We start from the raw sequence: 20,637 nt of genomic DNA, 5'->3' as shown, positions 1-20,637 counted from the left end.
AACCGTTTTCAAATAGAGCATACAGAATCATGGATGCTAAAAGGACCGTATTGACACAATAAAATGCACTTACAAAATGCTGCGACCCTTACCTACCGTAGTCACCTACCTGAAGGTGGTTCGTTTTGAAAATGACTGTTCAATCTACTGACAGAGGGTTTAACCGGCCTTCTGGCAATCCCATAGCACCAGTTGAAGTAGCTTGGTTCTTCGGATAAATTACAATTCTTAAGTTCAAGATCCTGAACACGAGAAGCGTACCAAGTTAGCGTTGTCAACACAATTGCCTGCTGGCAGCGTGCGCTTCACTCTTATAATGATCTTTAAGTGTTGGCGTAATTGCTGCAGTTGCTAGAACAACGCGTCACATACTTTTAAGTGGTCCTTTTTTGTCGTTTTATGTCTTGCCTCCCGCTGGTTCTTTCTTATCTAAGATATGATCTAGTAAAGTGCGTATCGAGTTAACGTTCGTGGCGGAAATGTCTTGCGTTAGATATCACTTAATTACCTATTCTGAATTTTTTCTTTAAAATTGATTGTGTAATTGAAGATCGTCTGGCGCTTCTGTCAGGTCGTTTGGATTATCATCTGTTAAAATCACTTCTTGGAGTGGAACATTTTTGCTTGAGAAGTAAAAATGTCCCGTTAACGTGCATCATTTTGCATGATGAGCTAACTGGATCTGTCCGTTTCGCCAAATTATAGTCCTACTTTGCTTGGTTCGCCTTGCTCGCACCTGAATGGCTTCCTCTTTGAAGTTCGTTCATCAGCAAGATACAAAATGATCTTTTGATGCTCTGAATAACTGACCCGATAATTGAACGCGTAAGGTTTCTCTCCCGTCTGAGGAAAAGTCAATGGATTAAGCGTTTTTCAATTTCTCCTAGGATAATCAGCTGAAGATTAAGGCGATTACGGTGCTGCCATATCCATATTCCCCATCACATCTGCCTTTCTGTCCTGCTTCGAATTCGATTTTCCTCTTCTTAATTACTATAAGTTCGCGCTGCCTGATAAACGATAGATCTCCTCGGGTCTAAATTATCACTTTTTCTTTACATTCGCCCTCTACATCGTGTAGATCAATGAACGAATGACGCGAGATGGAACTAAACAACCGCAGACGACAATAAAATACTGGACCCCCCGCGGCCTACATGAGGCGAGAAAAGGTCGTCTACTAACTGGTTAATTAGAATGACGGACGCTGTACAGAACATTCCCCGTGGAATCAGGCAATAGATCACGTATCTGTTGGAAAATACACACAGTGAAGTTCAAAGGCTACAGATGAGAGCCGGGCGGCCTATATGTCAGTTACAGCGTGTTGCTATCTTTGATGTATACTTTGACGTATAAATCTAAACATAATATTAATTTAGATACACGCGTAGGTAATCTTAGATGTTTTTTCAGGCACTCAAACTACACAGCTTCTTCTCCCGTAGATTTGCGCGTGTTTGATCTCCTGTTACAGCCCTGATGTATAGTTATTTTGTTGGTTCTTACTCTGATTTATATTTAGTTTTTCCCCTTTTGCTCGCTATTATTATGGTGAAAATAAGTAATTTACGTTTCATATAAATTAACATACATGTATTTAAATAAAAAACATATTAAGTTCGAAGATTTTGATGTTGGTATTCGTGTAGGGTCGTTCATTTAGCAAGTAAAGGGTGCTGTGTACGGTGCAGCTCATTCTTACTTTGCACGATTCTAGTTCTGTTTAGGACTCCTATCACTATGTATGTTTCACCATGACACTGTGACAGCGTGACATCGTGACAGCGTGACATCGTGACATCGTGACAGCGTGACATCGTGACAGCGTGACAGCGTGACATCGTGACAGCGTGACCGTGATAATACATAAAGTGTGTCATAACTTCACGCCCCGTATCTCGCGTTGGAAAAGTATATGATATTGATTTTAAGTGTACGCAAATACTACAGTCGAGCAAGCCAGACCAGTAAAACAATTTACTTCAATAAATATTTCAGCTTCTTTGAATGCTCAACCCTCTTTTTTTCAAATATAAAACCCTCAAAGTGCAATTGCTTGGCGACTCTATTTCTCACCAAGTACGATATATCATGACTCAAAATAGCGTGAAAGCTTTCATTATCATATTTCAATATTTAATAAAATGCTGCCCCACATCCAGTGAATCGTGTAACACACATATATGAAGTGGCACTTATGATACGTAAAGCCCCACACGGAACAATTATCAAGCCGGATTCAGGTTTCAAGTCAGGACGAGATAAACTAATGCAGTTTGAATGGTAATTATCCGGGGAAGCCGAGCTAAAACGAGGCTATGTACACGGCATGACGTCATACGAGTCTGGGTAACTTGCATTATGATGTGGAGATGACTTTTCTGCGATATTCTGCGAAGTGTGAAATTCGTATAGCTTGCCATCATTTTTTTACCCCACTCCTCCAACAAAACTTGGTTTCTTGCTTAATTTTACTGAAAGTTGATTCTCAGTTGTTCGAACCAAATTTGGTCACACCAAAGTCAAATACTCTTATCAAGCATTTGGTCAATCGTTTCAATTACATGGTCAATTAATTCAATCAAAATCGACAATTCTATTTTGGATTTGGGATAAATGTAGTGTTGGCGACCTTAAATGGCCTAATATCAATCGACCTCACATATTGTCTTTGTTACGGACCTCTTTAACAAATGCCAAACTGCCCCAGAGAAGAAATGAAAAGGGGGGGGGGGGTTACACTGTGAATAGAAAAAAAAACATCGCCTTCTTTCTACTCGAAATGGTGCAATATCAACATCCGTCGCATTTGTCATTTATGAGTATAAGGCATGTGTACTGTTATTCCTGACACACAGATGACCTTGAACTTCCTTCATCAAAGTTTGACCGAATTACAGTGCTTCACTGATCGCCAAACATGAACAGACATGACAAATAATTGATAACCTGTTTAACTCGTGGAAGCAATTGTCGCGGCACACAATGTAGCGTGTTTCCTGCGTGCCGCCCCAAAGACTTGCAAATTATCCTATCAGTTCTGCGACACATTATCGCACTTCACCGACAACCAGCTTTGATGTGGTGGGACAAGTGATTGATAGGGCGTCTTTCAAACGGTGCCAAAACGGTGTGACCGAAGTCAAAATACCAGATTATTTTTTCTTTTTGAAAATAAGTGAGATTGATAGGTATGTGTTATATCTGAAAGTTCAGTTCTTTAGGAACAACATGCGCCAGAATGGAGAACCATTACTAGACAGTGCGTTCCTCATGTCGTTCCGAGGACGTAGGTGTTCGATCATCCTTGAATATCAACATTGTGATAAATCTAGCGGTATCGCACATGCCCAGTGCCTGTCAATCTTTTTTTTGTCCTTCCGACATTCACAGTGGTTATCCTCATATCATTCCAAGAAATAAACTTGAAAAACTGAGTACATAATATCTCAAAAGGACGTCGAATAATTGTATAATGGATAACGACGTTACGCAAGCACCCATTGAACAGCTAAACTGTTTGACATCTGAGACTCATCTTCATTTAAAGAGGTACAGTTTTAATGTTTTAAATAATAATAATGATTATTATTATATTATTATAACAACCAAAAAACAAAATAAACAAATAAATAAATGAATAAATAAATAAATGAATAAATAAATAAATAAATAGGTACATGTTCTACTGAACCGTCACAATTTACTCACGATTGATTCGAAACTTTGACATGCATGGACAAATCCAAATACCTATACTGAGAGCTCGCTCCTAGAACACCAGATCCGCAAGCCTTTTTTCTTCTATAGATTATTTGTAAATAGACGCACTGTCCTGAGCAACCTGCCGGTAATGGAAATTAACGCATCAAAAGCTCAAAAAGATGCAACATCTTGTATTCAACGAACAGAACTGCCTGTCGATTTGTTCACGCTGAAGAGCCCTACAGTTCTGATTGAGTCATTGCATGATAGACACAGGTGTCGGGAAGATTTCACAAACGCTTTGCACTCCGTCACATCACTTAAGACCACCTGCAAGATGAACCTATACTGAAACAACGTGGGTCATGCTAATTAAATGCTCACCTTCTCGAACCTTTTTAACACAGATTGCTTTTAGAAATCATACCACCATGTTTCTCTTGGTTTATCAATCTGTATTGTATTACCGTGTCTATTCTGTTCTCCGTTGCACTGGTTGACCCCGGATGAACCTGTGTGAACTGTACACGTTGTCATCGTCGCTGACGTCGGATGAAAATGTCAAGTTTGTCTGGTTTTTATTAAGCAAACGCCGAGGAGGTAATTGGATTCCGAGTGAACTTAACGCGCTGCACAACAGGGCCAAGATTGAAGCACAGGTGTGAATTGTGGAGGGCAGTGGCGGGGTGAAGGTCACAGTGGGGTGAAGGTCAAGGACGCTTTGCAAAGTTACAATGACCTAGTGAAATATACAGAAGCACTCAGACGAAAAACAAACAAAACAAAACAAAAAAAATCATAATCAAGCCATAGTGTTTGAGTTTTTTAAAGATAGAATGGAACGAATCTGTTAATAAAGAGCTACTTCAGTAACATATTTTTGAATAGAAAAAAAAAACAAACCATTAAATCTGCGTACAATTAACTCAGAAAGGGATTGTACACCCACGCTGTACGTGCGCCAATAAAACAAATGTGCGATTCCGTTCGCAATAAGCCATAAACACGGCAGCTTAATCACATACTTGGCAAACAAATGTAACATATTTTGTGCAACTTGTAAGACAAGAATCTAAGCGGTTCACAGCACGCCTCCCTGACACACCATTCCACCAGAAGGTCACGTGCCCCTCTGCCTGCCAATGCAAGCAGAAACGTGCCATAAACCGCAAATCATTACGCTAAATAGTCATTAATGACAAATATAGAGACTTTAGTCCATAGATTATCGCCATTTCAAGCAAATTGTTTTGTAAGAATGATGGATATATAGGACATGATTTGTCCCAAGCTGCTGTTTTTATGTGGTGGTAATAATGACATTAGACGGGTGATAACACTGATATGTCCAATAATTTGCCTTGTTGGTTTTATGGATGAAATATTAGTACACTTGACTGTTTTGATCCATGGTGTGTTTTTGAGGTAATTATTAAGTTGTACTGATACTGTTTGACAAACCAGTAATTGTCCTGTAATAGTGATAATAGATTTCAAGCCAGAGCCAAATTGAGTTTTTCTCGGTTGAGGATTGTTACAACTGCAAATTCAAAATAAGCCCATACATTCACGTAATATGACATCTTGTACGACACAACAATGAACAAATACAACTAAGAAAGCATTATTCAGAAGTTTGTAATGCAGAGCCCCATCTTTTTTGGCCAAGCAAACCTAAAGTATCTAAAGCAGCCTACTCAAACCGATCATCTTAACAGACCACATGTAAAAACACCTAACCGTCCAGAAGTCCAGCGTTCATTTTACACCGGTCAGGTGCGTCCGTTTCTCCCGCTGCCAGTGCCACAATATTTACTTTACCTGTGATTACCAGTAAAGTTATATATTCACTGAGAACTATACCTTCTGTATATCGTCTTCGTATCGGCCACCAGGCACTGGTAGTTTATGTTCCCTGCCGTGATAATTGCCCTCCGGAGAGCTTCATGACTCTAAAATAACTTTTTCGTTTGCGTTTCACCGTATACTATCATTTTTTAACCATAACATTCCGCCAAGAAATCCCTGAAATGTATCTTTTCTATCACAAACATTGACGTGCTGCACAGTCTCTTTCATTCTGAATTTAACATTTTCTCCTGTAATCTATGTGTATATGGCGTATTTTATTTTTAAAACACTACTATATAACTTGATTAATCGTCAGCTGATTAAAAACACTGAATCGATCTCCGTATTTGCATTTCTTCATTTTTTAATAAACCAAGTGTGCACTCTTTATGTTTTTTAAACACAAATGCGTCTTCAGGCGGAGAGTCATATGCATACTAGTCGTCCCTGCGTTGTTATTTCCAAATACAGCTAGGTCACTGACGTTCAACCATATGTGGATTGTTTTAATTCATCCAGGTATCCAAAACTGCACAAAACATTTCCACACACAATGGGATCTTAGGATTTATTTTACACGAGGTACAAAACATTCATGTAAATCATGACAAGTTTTGTATTTAGGCAATTATCATTTACGTTTTCACACACTACATGACGGTGCTCGTTTGTAGTTAGAATGGTGTACGGTTGGGCGCAGTAAACAGTGCGGCAAGGAGGAACACAACCTGATCAATTAATTGAAAATAGACACAAAGTCACTGAATCATAAAGAGCACACCTTCCGACATTGTTTTTATCTTAAACCAAGCTTTTGAACTGAAACACAATGCCATAAGTAAACAGTACATTCTCTGCCATATGGTAAAACATTCAGGTCTTGGCAACACGCAATATCACGTTCTCCCGCTGACACGGCGGTGTGGTCAATTTCTGTTTTAGTTTGTTTAAGGCAAAAGTCAAGGGGCACTCGACATAGAATGAATACTTAACGGACCTAAGCGTTGGTGGCCAACGAGTGTTTGGACAGCGTCAGTTTATTAGCATACGCCATTAAAGCATGAGTTTATAACACGAACCGATCCGTGGATGGCAACCCATAGTGCTTTCAATAGTCTTTTTCTATAATAGCAATATGTGCTACATTCATCTGAGCGTTTCTTCCTTCCATACATTTTTTTGCAAAAGCCGCTTAATTATATTGTAAAATGAGGTGGATACATGGAGACAAAATTGACATGTGCTTGACAATGTATTTGTTCGTTTTTTTACTGAATGAAACAAGGACACGGTCAAATTCATCGAAGGCAATTAAGAGTGCCACAATGGCAGTATGATTTGACGGTGCCAGAAACAAACACGCACAAATATAATATAATTAAAACAATCCAATCTTATATACACTACTTTGAAGTGATAATCAAACATGGATGTATGTCTGACTGACCACTGGGAATCAAATAGTGGACGTTGTAATGCATACCAAATACATTTAATGAGGACCGCCACGTTTATTGCCGCTTTTAATGTTTACGAAATGACCGTTAGTGGGATAAAATATGCCCCTAAGAAATGCATGGTTTAAGGATTCTCGTCAATCAAAAAACAGACACTTCTTGATCCGATATGGCTTTCAATCTATTTTTACTAAGAGCACGCTCAGACACTCGTGATTTGTGCTTTTGCATCTGACATTTCTGAAATTTGAAATCTGCCTTTTATTGTGACTATTACGGCCCACCTCTACGATTAAAAAAAAAAAAAAAAAAAACGTGGCAGAAAAATTGAATAACTTATTACCGATCCTTATCAAAACACTGAATAGAGTTTATTCTCTTGTATGCCAAATATATTTTACTAGTTATGGCTTCAAAAAACTATCTGTATATAAGTACAATGAGGAATGGCGAACATAAACGCACTTCCAGAAACAGTTACGCCCGTCAATAGCACGCCAAAACATAAAATTCAATTGCCATTTTATGTGCTTCCCCAATAAACTGACTACCAGACAATGGGAATGGAAACCAAATACTCTTGTCGTTTAATTGCTGTACGTGACTAACGCCTCGTAACAATTATATATTGGGTTTATTATTGACCATCTCGCGTTAGAGTTGTAGGATAAACCAAACATTTAAGTTCCACTTACACATAATTGGGATTTGTGTGCTTGAAAATCTTTGGGAAAGCCACTGTGATTATCTCTTTGGCACTTGACGTATGCTAAAATATGAACTATTTGTACGGTTGATAAACGTGCCCTATTAAATCACGTTATGGTTTCAAATGAAGGGCAACAAGGACACTAACAGAGCGAAGGGGGTGTATCAGACACACCCTAACCATTAACGTACAAATCTTACATTATATGTACATGGTTTGCTATAAAATGTGTTCTGTTGGACTAGAGAAGAAAAAAAGAGCAATCCAAATTTGCACGGTGTTTTTGATGTTGTCAAAAACGATGTAAACTTTAACGAGGATGCCTTTTTTGCAATAATAGCATGACAGTTTGATAATAATTTAAGGTACCAGAAGAGAGAAAAGAGAAAAAAAAACATTTATCTTTTACGAGTCGTCCACTGCAAGTCTTAAATCAATATATAACTATCAGGCATTTGAACGCTCCCAGATTGTCAAACTTACATACTTTACACCATTATAGCGATTATGGATTAATAAATTGCTGTTACATCGTTACACAATTATCTTGATGAAATGACAGGGTTACTAAGTGTTACCAATAGAGGCATGTGTAGAGATGATTAAAACTAATATGAAGACAATGGAAAGTCATCAGAGGTGGAGCGAATTCCAAACAAATACGATACAAACGTGAGTGCAACGTGTGTATGCTTATTTGTACCTACAAAATCGTAAATATCAGCAAACGAACAGTCCATTTAAATGTTTCTATATAAATAGAAATATAAATTGAGATGTATGTTACAGGATGTAATGGTCTACAGCAGAAGCAGCGTCTTCATAAGTAAAGCCTAACAAATCAAATCAAAATTTCCCTTAAATTTTGAATGTAATTTGGATCTCTGTTAATGTCAAGGTCAAGGTCAGATTTGGTGCTAAGAATAACATAATTGTAAATTACGTCCAGCATTTAACACTAAGACCTCCAAATGTATTTCGCGCCTGTTGGAATTTCGCATGGCAATTGAAAACGATTACCTAGCACATGCGTTTAAAACAAATGGACCCATTCCTTAGTCTATAATGCATAGGATAGTGTTCAAAATCATTCCCCTCATGTCACGCGCCTGTGCCTTACATTTGGTGGTAATGGTTTTTTTTTTTTTTTTTTTTTTTTGACATTTGGAGTCCGAAGAGTATCTGACCTCGACAACTAATGCTTTAAAAACACGACCAGCCATTTTAATGAAATGTAACCTGGCGTTTGCACTTACGGCAGATTAAACGGGTCATTTATACTTGTCTTTAACACGTCATACTAGTAGCCTTGATAACTGGCGTCCTGGGGAGACTGACAACTTTTTACACGTGGATGTCCTAACAAGTTATCATTTAAAGAACGCCCCGCTGGGATTTGATGTAGGAAATGCGAGGAGATTTTGGAAAAGATAAACAGTAAAATATAACCTTTTACATTTTTCCTTTAATTGTCAGATGATTCATAAATTTGGACTAAATTTAAGATTTGAGTATTATTTACAAGTATATCATTGGTTATGACGGCCATCTCATTATCTTCAAACCATTCGTTGAAGCTGCTTACTATCTATAATAAGTACATGTATGTGTTTCTTAAAATAAACTGTTTCTTATAAGACAAGAGATATAACATTGCTGATGAACGCTCTTCGTTATAATCAAATCACGCGCTGAAATTGCTTAACATCAAAATTCAATCTAAGGATTTAAAAATAAACAGTTTATTGATTACGCCTGTGCTTCTTTATTTTTGTTGTGGACATATTATTATCTGCAGATCTTTGCACCACGCCGGGCGTATGTGGACTAGTAGGTTACTTTTCTCTCGGAACACTGAGTATTGGCCAGAGTCATTCAGTCTGTACTCTTGACAGTATAGTAAAGAGAATAAATTAAACACATATTACTATTAGTATTATATGAAGGATTCAAGCAAAACATCGCTGTCCTCTTGATGTTGCTTAAATACGCCGAACACAAGGCGTCTGTGAGCAATTTTTACATGAAACTAACTGCGTAAGACGCCCTCGAACCGTTTGATATACAAGTATTTCATATGTTCAAATGATTTAAAAAGAACACTTACCTAAGTAAAATGTATCTGACAGTGTCTGGTCTTCGCACGAAGGAATATGACCATTCTCACAGACCCGCCTTAAGAGCACTCTTTTTGTTCAGTCGTATGGGCGGTAACTTTGTAACTTTGTACAGATTCCACGCCAACCCACAACATGGGTTCCGCATAATGCAAAGTAACAGGTGCCACAAACCACAACTTTTGTTAAATGCGTTAAGTTCAGTTTCAATGTGATTCTACCCCATGCAGGCACTTGTTCTGCAATCTTTAATGCACATTACGCCACTGTGCCTCGGCTGATTTCCACTTAATTTAACGGTTCGGCTTTTTATGGTCGTTCATTGAGCCGTCTCCGACCTGTCTCACCATAGATATATAGGTCGTTTGAATGCTGGGTTTTGGTCGGTTTGTATTTGGGAGAGAGAGAGTAATACGAAAGAGTCTATTTTAGAAAAAGTTCACGATTAAATGACGGTCAAGAACGAACCGCATATTGTTATTGCCACCAGTGTGTACGGAGATCTTTAAGAGTTTCGCCTTGCTATATATTTAAGAAAACAGATAACGTTGTTCATCTGGTAACGCCCTCTGATCCACAACTGATATACAGTATACCGTCATTATTGAGTGTCTCTAGCCATAATGTCTACACGTAATCGTCGGCGACGATTCATGAACGATTCCACCTATCTGGCTGAAGAAGCGTCAAGTGCAATATCTTATCTCTTAAAATTAGAATCACGCAAGCCACGAGCGGTGTAGAGGTGTAGTGATGCACTTAATTACCGATTAAAATGATTACAGAACGCTCAGTTTGAATCACGGTTACTACATCCTTGTCAGTTAGTGAACTGCCTTTCTGACATGATTTACCAGAGTGGTTACCGTTAAACCAATAATCCTTGTTTTAATGCTTCATCATATCGTTATAAACATGGAAAACGAACAGTCTAAGCACTTAAAATGTCAATCTTATGGCACGTATCACCTGCTTAAAACCTTAATACCCCATGATTATCTACATAAATAACCGTATATGTTATTCATATTATGCATCTCACATTTATGTTTTATCGTACGTGTAATTCCATAAAAAACTTCTCAAGTCTGTATATTGAAATAACAACAAAATCGCGTAGTATACTGACAGTCAATGAAAACGCATCAGAAAACTTTCATGTACTTTTTACCGAGAATGGATTGCAACCATATTAACGAGTATAAATGCACTTGTTTGGTCATAAGAGAGTGGGCTGACCACTATTTCATATTTCACATATTTCACACGAAAACTGTTATTTTCTTAATGTGCCAAAGGAACTTAAAATATCATTTGATAAATAAATGATGCGTTTTCATTGACTGTCGGCATATTTTTTTAGGTGACGCTTGGGACAACGTATCCCCCGGGGATGATATCTTTATCAGGGTTTTCCCATAAGACCAGGGTCTGATACATTTCGAAGATTTAACAGAACGTGCCTTTAACATAAATAATGGCATCAAAGGTTAATGGTGCGTGTACTTTAAGGCATGAAAACAAATCTATATATTCTACCGTGAAATGAAAAAGATCACAAACGACGTGTACTTGCTATCAAACTACAGCGTGAATATCGTGGCTGCAACACGTTATGTCTCATTAAATTTGATATATCGAGATGCTAGCTTGTTCCATGTTTTCCGCTTTCATGTAGTACGGTAGTTGTAGCCAAAAATATATGACATGTCAATTAAATATATGTTTAGATGTGTCTATCCCTCAGATGGAAATAATTGATCAGTAAAGAAACGTCTTTGAGAACTGTTTATTACGAGGCACAAGAGAGAGAGAGAGAGAGAGAGAGAGAGAGAGAGAGAGAGAGAGAGAGAGAGGTGATTAGCCTCGCAGAAAAGTACAGTGTAGTTATTGAACTTTAATATCCAATTAAGAAATATGTGTTGCGCTGCAGTGCGTATATATCGACCACAAATGTATATTTATTAGTTATTCTCAATCCATGCTTAGGGGCACTATTCACTGCATGTAAACATGTACTAATTCTCTTTATGAATTATTCTCACCAAGTTCACAGTGTTTTTCCTCCTTAAATGATAATTTTAAAAATAGCTTTGATTAATGCAGAATGTAAAACCAAAGGTCAACAATTAAACATATGCTCCATTAAAACAACGTGTATATCTGTGGCTGTCATACGAACCAGCGCTTTAATTCAATTTCTTGTATTGCACATTAGAGGCAATTCCATCATTACAGCTTTGGCACCAAACCAATTGTTAGCTTACACCCAATTCCATCACTGGGACTTAGGTTCCCCTCCTGAGCAAACGCCCCAAGAGCTAATACAGTTAATATTTACTTTTCTGCAAAAACAGGAAACGCGTTACAGAGAATTGATTGAGTTTGATTTGATCAGACGCAAGTCCTGCTCCAGGACAAACATTGTCCTTTGTGTGTTAACAGCACCAGTTTAACACAGAGTCTGAATAGCGTTTTTAATCTGGAGCAATTCGCCCTCTCGCCGAGGATGTTATAAAATGGCGACGATAACCCCAAACATGATATTGTTAGTGAGTTTAGTCTTAATCCCCTATAAACAGGTAAATAAATGTTAAACGACACTCAACATCTAACTATCTATCTATTTATCTGTTTCTTTTTTATTTCCATGCATGTGCTTTTGGATCGTTTCAAGGTCGATCCAGATTAATATGTGTGTATACTGGCCATTAGCCAACGCCATGAGATCCCAGGGCGTTCCGATCAATGTTTTTGTAAAACGTGTTAAACAGAGCTTCAGCGATCAGGAATGATTTAGAATAATGTGTTAATTGGAACGCATTGTAACAGGAGGGAAAGAGACAGCTTCATCGATTGCCAGAATGAACTAAAGATAAAAGGCAAGGTAATTAATGCTTGCTGCGGATTCCTCAACGCGGGTGGCCTGCAGCACTGGCGACAATGGGGATTTCATTTGATTGGGGTTTAAATGTCATTAGCGCATCTTTTTCTATTCTTCGTTCTGTGCTTTTGCAGTCCTGGGTTTCAGAATATACTCAAAAACGCTTGGTTCTTCATTTTATTCTTTCTCATTGGCGTCGGCATGTATTTGTAAATTAGTGTTTTGCATTTAATTAGTGTTTGCCTGATGTCAAAGTCTATGGGGAAATGATTGATCCTGTTTATAATTCTTACTTATTACCTTAACCACACATTTTTTTGTTTGTTTTTTAATGTGCCTTACACGCTTTACCCCCCTATTTTAACATATACCAGAAAACATTTTAAATGTTACTTGGATCTCTGATGCATATGTGACACTCTAATGTATTAATCGTACGCCTAGCGTTCCCCAAGTGTATGTGTAAAGTATGACTTATACGCTCGTATAACTTAAAAAAAATGCACTAACCTTGGCTTGAGCACTGTAAATGTATACGACATAAGTCTGACAAACCCGGTTTGTCTGCGTGCGATTTAATTTTCTCATACGTTAGTACTATACGCTAAAGTGTGACAGTGACTTAAGCTGATGTGTTGGATCCATGGATACCATCATGTTTTACACATTTTACGTCATTATTTGCTGTATTATATCACGTCATAACCAATGCATACTTAACTCCTACATGTAGTTTTATGTCTCTTAATTATTTGAATGTGGTCAAATCAAATGAAGGCTCTAAATTTGGTCAGCAATGTCGTGCAAGCTCGGCGTTATTTCTAAGACCACCAGATAATTAGAGATAATTTCAACAAGCCATGTGACGGGTTAAGATAAGAATTTCAAGGTCGACTTTGGGAATCGTGTTTACCACGAACTATAACAATGTCAATTTGACCACACAGATATGTCAAATTGTCACTGTGACCTAGCTAATATGTGTCAGGTATTAGCAATCAGCTTAAAGGTGTTTCATAAAAGGCTGATTATATCAAGCAGGTACGATATAAAGAAAATAACTGTGTATACATAACAAGTAGGCAGATTATATTAACTGTTACAAATAGAAAAAACTTAGGAAAGTGAGTAGCGTGGATCCGGACACATGAACATCGCACCATTTTCACTGATTTGAACGTCTCTTAAATATATGTCACCTCAACAAAATCATTGTAAATAGAAGGTCTTTACCTACACGTGTAGTTCTAAGCTCATAATTTAGATTACAACAGAATGTCGACCTTGTAAATTATCCAATGGCATTTAACGAGTGTTTGGTTTGCTTTCAGAAAATACAGTTGTCATTCTTTATGAGGTATTGTTACTGCATGGAAATAAAAAATGTATTCGGTGGATGGCCGATCACGACTTATTACAAACTTTGCGAAACACAACATAGTCGGCTAAAATCTTAGGCGCCAATGCCAGAAGGATTCTGAATTTAATTCGTTTCGTGTAATCGATCCCTGGGTGTACCTGGTCTTTAAGTGCAATTAGACAGAGAGTTATGTAAACTTTGTTAGACAGCGAGACAATCCACCATATCTTACCGTCACCTAAAGATCAAGATCTTGTGAGGCCTATCTGTGCCTTTAAGAATAAAACATCTGAGAGTTTTAAGAAAACGCAACTGAAGAAGAAGAAAATTCGCTCTGGTGATTATAAATAAGACTTTTTGTTTCAACACGCTTCCAGCTGTACTATGAGGGAATAATGAAGATTAAACAGAGCATGTGTTTCTGCCAATGGTGCTCGCGTTTCCCATTGTTCCTTCTTTCCTGTGAGACAGGAATGGTAGTCCACTATAGGGAAGTAGTCCACCCCCATTACTTTGTACAGGTGATATTCGTCCCATATACTAACCCCAATACTCCAACTTACCCTAACCTGTACTTATCATATGGAACCCCTGACTTCCATCTCTAGGACTACCATTTCTGTCACACTTTTACCATCAGCATTCACAGCCGCAGTTAACTCACCGATATTTCAGTTTCCAAACAACATTCATAAAATCCATACACCAACACGAAAAATACATGTAATCCCTAGGATATATACAAACAAACACATATGTAAAAATAATCAGGAGACGAAAACTAAATGTAGGACAAGCCTTGTTAATTAATGCCAAGTTGCCATTTACAAATAAGAGCATCAAAATAAGAGAGCATTAAACTGTTTATAAAAAAGGTAATGCGATTACATGCGGAGGATAATTGCCTTCGTTTAATTATTCTTTGTCGCAAATTACTCTGAATAAGGATTCCAACTCTAGGTACATGTAGTAAACAAAACGAGCGTCTCATAAGAGTGCGTATGTCCTAAATCTGATTGTATTTGTCGTTTTACTCCGTTGGTATCGAATGAATTTGTGAAGCAGAGAGAGAGAGAGAGAGAAAGAGAGAGAGGGAGAGCAAGGATGCATCCAATGATTTGAAAATAAAACAGTTACGTTTTATACATCTTCGAATTTACAAATGTCAGCCAATATGATGTAACATTTGAAGTGAACGTCAATATTAAAAGAGTATTGTCTATTCATAGTAACTGATTGCATCATTTATCAGCTTATCTAGGATCCACTAAATTTGGTATACGAAAATCAATAACTTTCCCTTTTAACTTAAGTTAAGCTTACACCAATAAAACTAAATTACAGTCATGTTAAGTTCACTTGCCTGTGGAAAAACAAATCGAACTTATGCTAAAGACAATAGTCTTTGTTAACGTATTGTTTTTCTTATATACATGTTACACTTTTAATGACAGACTGCTCGTCAAACTAAATACATGTATGATTCAGAACCATTACAATATTTTCCAGTCGTAGTCAGTCAGAACCTAACATGCAGAATAACGACTAAATTACTGCACGTTCTTGCTTGCCCGAGCGTTTTCCTTCTGTGACGGAGAATTAATTATTTAGCAGAATCGATAGGCAGAATTGTTAAATTCGGCATACAGTTGTTGCATTTTAGCCACTTCACATCAATCCCGTCCACCCCATTTGTCGACTACAGCATGGGTGTTGTATTCACATAATGCTCCCATTTCATATAACACCTAAGTTATGTTTAAGTTAAGTCAGCTTGAAATCGCGCATCTTACATTCTGTTTATCAAGATGTGTTTTAATTATTTTAACACACTTTTCATCAAGATGTCTTTATACTTCCTTTAACTTGCATACACGTCCACAAAACGCCCCCGGGTAAGCAGACGCTAAGACCCCATTTCCAGAGATTAGATCGATCTACTTTAGATCGACCTAACTCCCTGGGGGTTCACGTTAAATAGCTGTCAGCCGAGCAGACACGAAAGTTAATTACCCCCTTACAGCTTGCAGTAGGCGGGACGGACATTTAAGCCGGATTATCTGAGAGTAATCTAGTGAGACTCCCCGCGGGGATAGATCGATCCAAAAGCTCTGGGAATACAGCCTAAGTTGTGAATAGGTCAAAAGATGCCTGTTGTTTCTGTTGATTCCAAACATTGAATTGTGCTCATTTTTTTTTTTTTTTTTTGGGAGGGGGGGGGGGGGTGAATCTAGCATAATCGAACAACAGGAGTAAAAAGTACCATAATGATACAAAACCCATCAATTTCCCATCCCCATCCCACAGAAATTATGGTAAAAAGACGTCTATTTATTACAATTTTCTATCTTGCCTTAATATATCAAAATTGTGTCTCCCCTCCTCACCTTTGGCCAAATATCCTAGAAACATCTGACCGTTAATAATGAATACTTAATAAAGAGGGAGCTTTCTAATACATTCAGCACTGCATAGTCTGCTAATCTAAAACGTCTGCAGTCCATCTTTTATATCTCATCGATATCTGTACACGTATTCACACTAACATCCCATTTTGAAGGTGTAGTCACGCCACTGATTAAACGCCCACCTTGTCCCCAAGTTGACGACGGATTTAAAAGTTCAGTCAACGTCTCAACAGACACATTTCTTAAGCACATTATTCTTGTGATAATGACTCAGTGGCTCAATTGTTTTGCACGCAGTCTTTTTTAATACACTTTATTTAAAGCTTGACATATAGGATTATTATGCCCATTTTTCAAAACAATTGACAGCTTGTCTTTACTGAAAGGAACAAAAAGAAAGGCAAGAAGACACCCTTACCATACCTGGCCATTTTATCATATTAATTGAGTTGTGCAAGGGGAGACAATAACAATATTGGCGATTCCACTCCTCTGTTAACCGTAAATGATCGCAGCCTTTAACAAGCCGTTACAAATTGACCAACTACTGTGAATCCATTTAAACGTGTCCCAAAACAATTATAAGCAGAGTGATGCTATTGATTTGTACCAAAATAACACGTATTAGATCTGATAATGGTACTGCATTATTTATAGGGGTATCATTGCCTGTGATAGTACACGGAAATAGTAGGCGCGATATCCTTTGCTCTTTTGTAAAGATATACAATTATCTTTCCCGTCTAATATAATAATTTTATGAGACGGGCCATAATTGAATAATAAATGGAGTTTATTCAGCGTTAATGTTTTATAACTTGGCAATGATAATGTTTTTCATTTGTGTTCAATAAACAGAAATGTTTGCGTTGGCGCCAAACGCAGAATCCTTATCCTTCTAAGTACATTTTATATATACACGTTTTTCATGTTTAACCATTATGTTTCCTGGCTGTTTGTAGATCCCAGGCAATTGCGTAGATTAATGAAAGGAACGCCCTTCGAATGCTTAGATTATTGCCGAATGCTGAAATGTTTTCTTGTTTTGACAATGATGTTTACAATGTTTTTGTCACGACGTGCTGTGTCCTTGATATTGGTACTTTTAAAACAACAGAGTGAGCTCTAATTGATCTTTTCAAATAACAAAATGAGGTCTTACTGATCGTTGACATGCAACTTTGTTGTCAGTAGCAAAAACTCACAGAAGAACCAAAATGATGATACAGAAAAATGTGATACGAACAAGTGTCGTTTGGGTTTAAGTATTCGACCATTTATGGTCTTTTTGCTGTTGCTTTCGGAATACAAAACCCATCGAAGGCATCAGGGTAACTATACATGAAGGTAATAGATACGACACTGCATGATATTTTAAGATGAGGCACCCTTTTTAGAGGATAAAATGACCATTTAAGGTTGCAGAGAAATATAAATACATGTCTATTTTAGTTCAATTTGTGTTGTAGTTTACTGTGTTTTACTCCGAACAGCCTTTTCAGTTTCTTTGTAGTTCGTTTCTGGTTATGCATGTTTAGCTGCAGTTAACACACAATTATATCAATGTCTCTAATTTAGTTTGATTTCAACCGTCGCCCAGCTTTAACTTATCACCCTTTTTCATTTCAATTGAGTTTTCACTGAACAGACACGGAATTTATAAAAGAAAAATATCACCTGTGATGCACACAAAATTACATGAGAAAATGCAAAAATCCAATATTCTTCACAGCTTGAATCCTAACCTGTAAGGCACTTATTACGTGATTCTGACCTAATATTGCCTCGCATTCTCTGATCTTTTATATTTGAATCCTTCTAATCGATGTAACACATTTTATTTCAACTGTTTATTACGTTTATTTTGTTTGCTGCTGAAAATTCAAACTAGCTTTCAATGTAGGCTTTTTAGCTAAATTTGATTATTCTTATCAATTTTGCACATACGCACGGGCATGTTACTTATATATTCACATTATTGTATTATATTTGTATATATTCGACAACACATGGGAACCCAAAATGTGGATATCCAAAAATTATACTATTTATCTTCACTGTGTCTGGTACAACAATTATGCCAACGACTTACCCCGTTTTCAGATAGCTGTCAGGGAAACCTGTCAGGCACCGAGGACCCACTGACACCGTTTAGCAAGGCAGTCGCAAATTCCTTCCAAAGAATCAGTGCAGTTTTTAGTTCATTTTCTGAAAAAAAGCGGAAATATGATATTTAGATAACTGTTACAATAAACAAGCGTATGCAGCATACTCCTGTACGTCGATCAACAGGTGGATGATATTCCTTTATAGTTTTAACAGTACTAAACCCTGTATATATACATGTATATTTCGGGTCGTTTAAGCGGAATGTTATTGTTTGCTATTTCCATTGTGTCATTTTGGCGCAAATTCAGTGTTTTGGTTAGTTGTAATTATACCTCGGTTAACAGCCGAATCAAAGTTGGCGGCACGATTGTTCGTAAATAAAAACTATATATCCAAAATCACTAAACGAGTGTAAAAAAGTACCCACAGGGCGAGTGGAAAATTAACATGATATTATATTTATTTTATCACCTATACCCAGGTGCCACAGTGCATTACCGTTCATGCAATACTGAAATTTGTCTACAGCGTCTGTTTGCCAATCAACTGTTTTTCTGGGTTCAAATACGAGTGAAATGAGTCTAAGTACATACGACGTTTAGAACTACTGTGAATACCCTCAAATGACTTTTAGGTTCCATAAACCAGCTAGTTCACTTATTCAATTAAGGTCTCACATTACACAATGGAATTTAACATACACAACAACAAGCTACATGTATCTAGTTTCGTATCGTTGAGCAGAGTAAATAATCTTACTGGACAACACACTTCATACCTTGTCGTGTAATATTTTAAGATTTAGTGAAAAATTCGAACAGCAAAAAAGCGATTTTACCAATGTTTACAAACCCATTTACTTATCATCAACCGCCCTAAGATTAACTCCCTAAAGAATAGTCATGCCATGAACGGTGACAAAGAATATCCATAACAGTTTTCTACATAATTCTCTCCACCTACCAATGAAACCCCCTGCTGTTCGCAGCAAACGCCATGGTAAATATACACATAGTCTCTCTTATAGCGTCCAAGCAGTACTTCACTGCATGGAGATCCAGTATACCATTAACGAGTCGATTTGTGTCTAAAGTGAGCAGTTCAGAAACGTTTCAATTTATACTGCTGCGTGATCACTCCACGCGGACGTGAAAGTCGCGAGGGGTCGCCAGGAGGAGCTACGTCATGCAGCAGGGAATTGTAGGTATTGTCATGGCCCATTGTTCAGGGTCGTAACGATGCCGGTTTTATTGCCAGTGAACTTTTGGAACGCATACACGTGGTGCGTTCTCGTTTTCGGGCTCTGCTATGGGTAACTTATCGCGCATGTGTGACAGGCAAACATAAAACTCGATTATTAAGATAGAACCAACGTGCTCAGCTATCAAAATCGGTTTGATGTTATCCAACATTTCATTTTGCCACCGCCGCATTGTTTGAGTAGCAGCATGGGTACCGACGTGAGTTGCATTCGAAATTTATATTTTTAATTCAACCAGATCGAGTCTCGAGTAGTATTTCCAGTCATTTAATTGAGTGTAGCATATGTACCCCTGTCCATGCAAATACTGATTTATCGTGCCAAGAACGCACAGAAACATCCGAGCGATAAATACTGATTGAACACTTTTTTTCTAAACTCAGTTGGTTTAACTGGGACGCTATATTAATAAAGGGGTGTGTGGCACACCTGTTCTCTAGACGCCTGGTGACGAGCAGATGTCATCCCTGCTATTGAATGACAGGGGAAGGGAACGTGGCAGTTGACAGTAATGATAATGTGCGCTACAAAGATCGATTGCCGCCAAGTTAGCAGATTTAATATAAGTACCAGTATATCCAAAAAAGAATTGCTACACAAAGAAAATCACTATTATGTGCCCCATGGTGTCTACAATGAACCGCTGTAGACGTATATCGTGTAAATAAATGGCGAATATAATGTTTTTGTAATCAAGGGAGGGCCACGTAGATGGAAATATTAACTTGTTAAGTTTTGTTTGGTTTTGCCTGCCACATGATATTTTAATTTTG

General features: G+C 37.6%; 1 protein-coding gene across 1 annotated transcript in view; it reads right to left on the bottom strand.

Annotated features, from left to right (window-relative positions):
- Window positions 1–19,701, bottom strand: part of LOC106171573 (G protein-coupled receptor dmsr-1-like) — a 45,256-nt gene extending 25,555 nt beyond the window's left edge. The window contains exons 1-2 of the mRNA XM_086995987.1: window positions 19,567–19,701; window positions 18,587–18,702 (exon numbers count right to left, since the gene is read on the bottom strand). The gene's annotated coding sequence lies outside the window, so the exon portion shown is untranslated. The remainder of the gene's footprint in view (window positions 1–18,586; window positions 18,703–19,566) is intronic.
- Window positions 19,702–20,637: the final 936 nt, after the last annotated feature.

This window comes from Lingula anatina, chromosome 9 (genome assembly GCF_051362555.1).
Source record: "Lingula anatina isolate TDL-2025a chromosome 9, LinAna3.0, whole genome shotgun sequence".
Taxonomy (NCBI): Eukaryota; Metazoa; Brachiopoda; class Lingulata; order Lingulida; family Lingulidae; genus Lingula; species Lingula anatina.
Note: the sequence above shows the minus strand (reverse complement) of the source record. Positions and strands in the feature narration are given on the sequence as shown.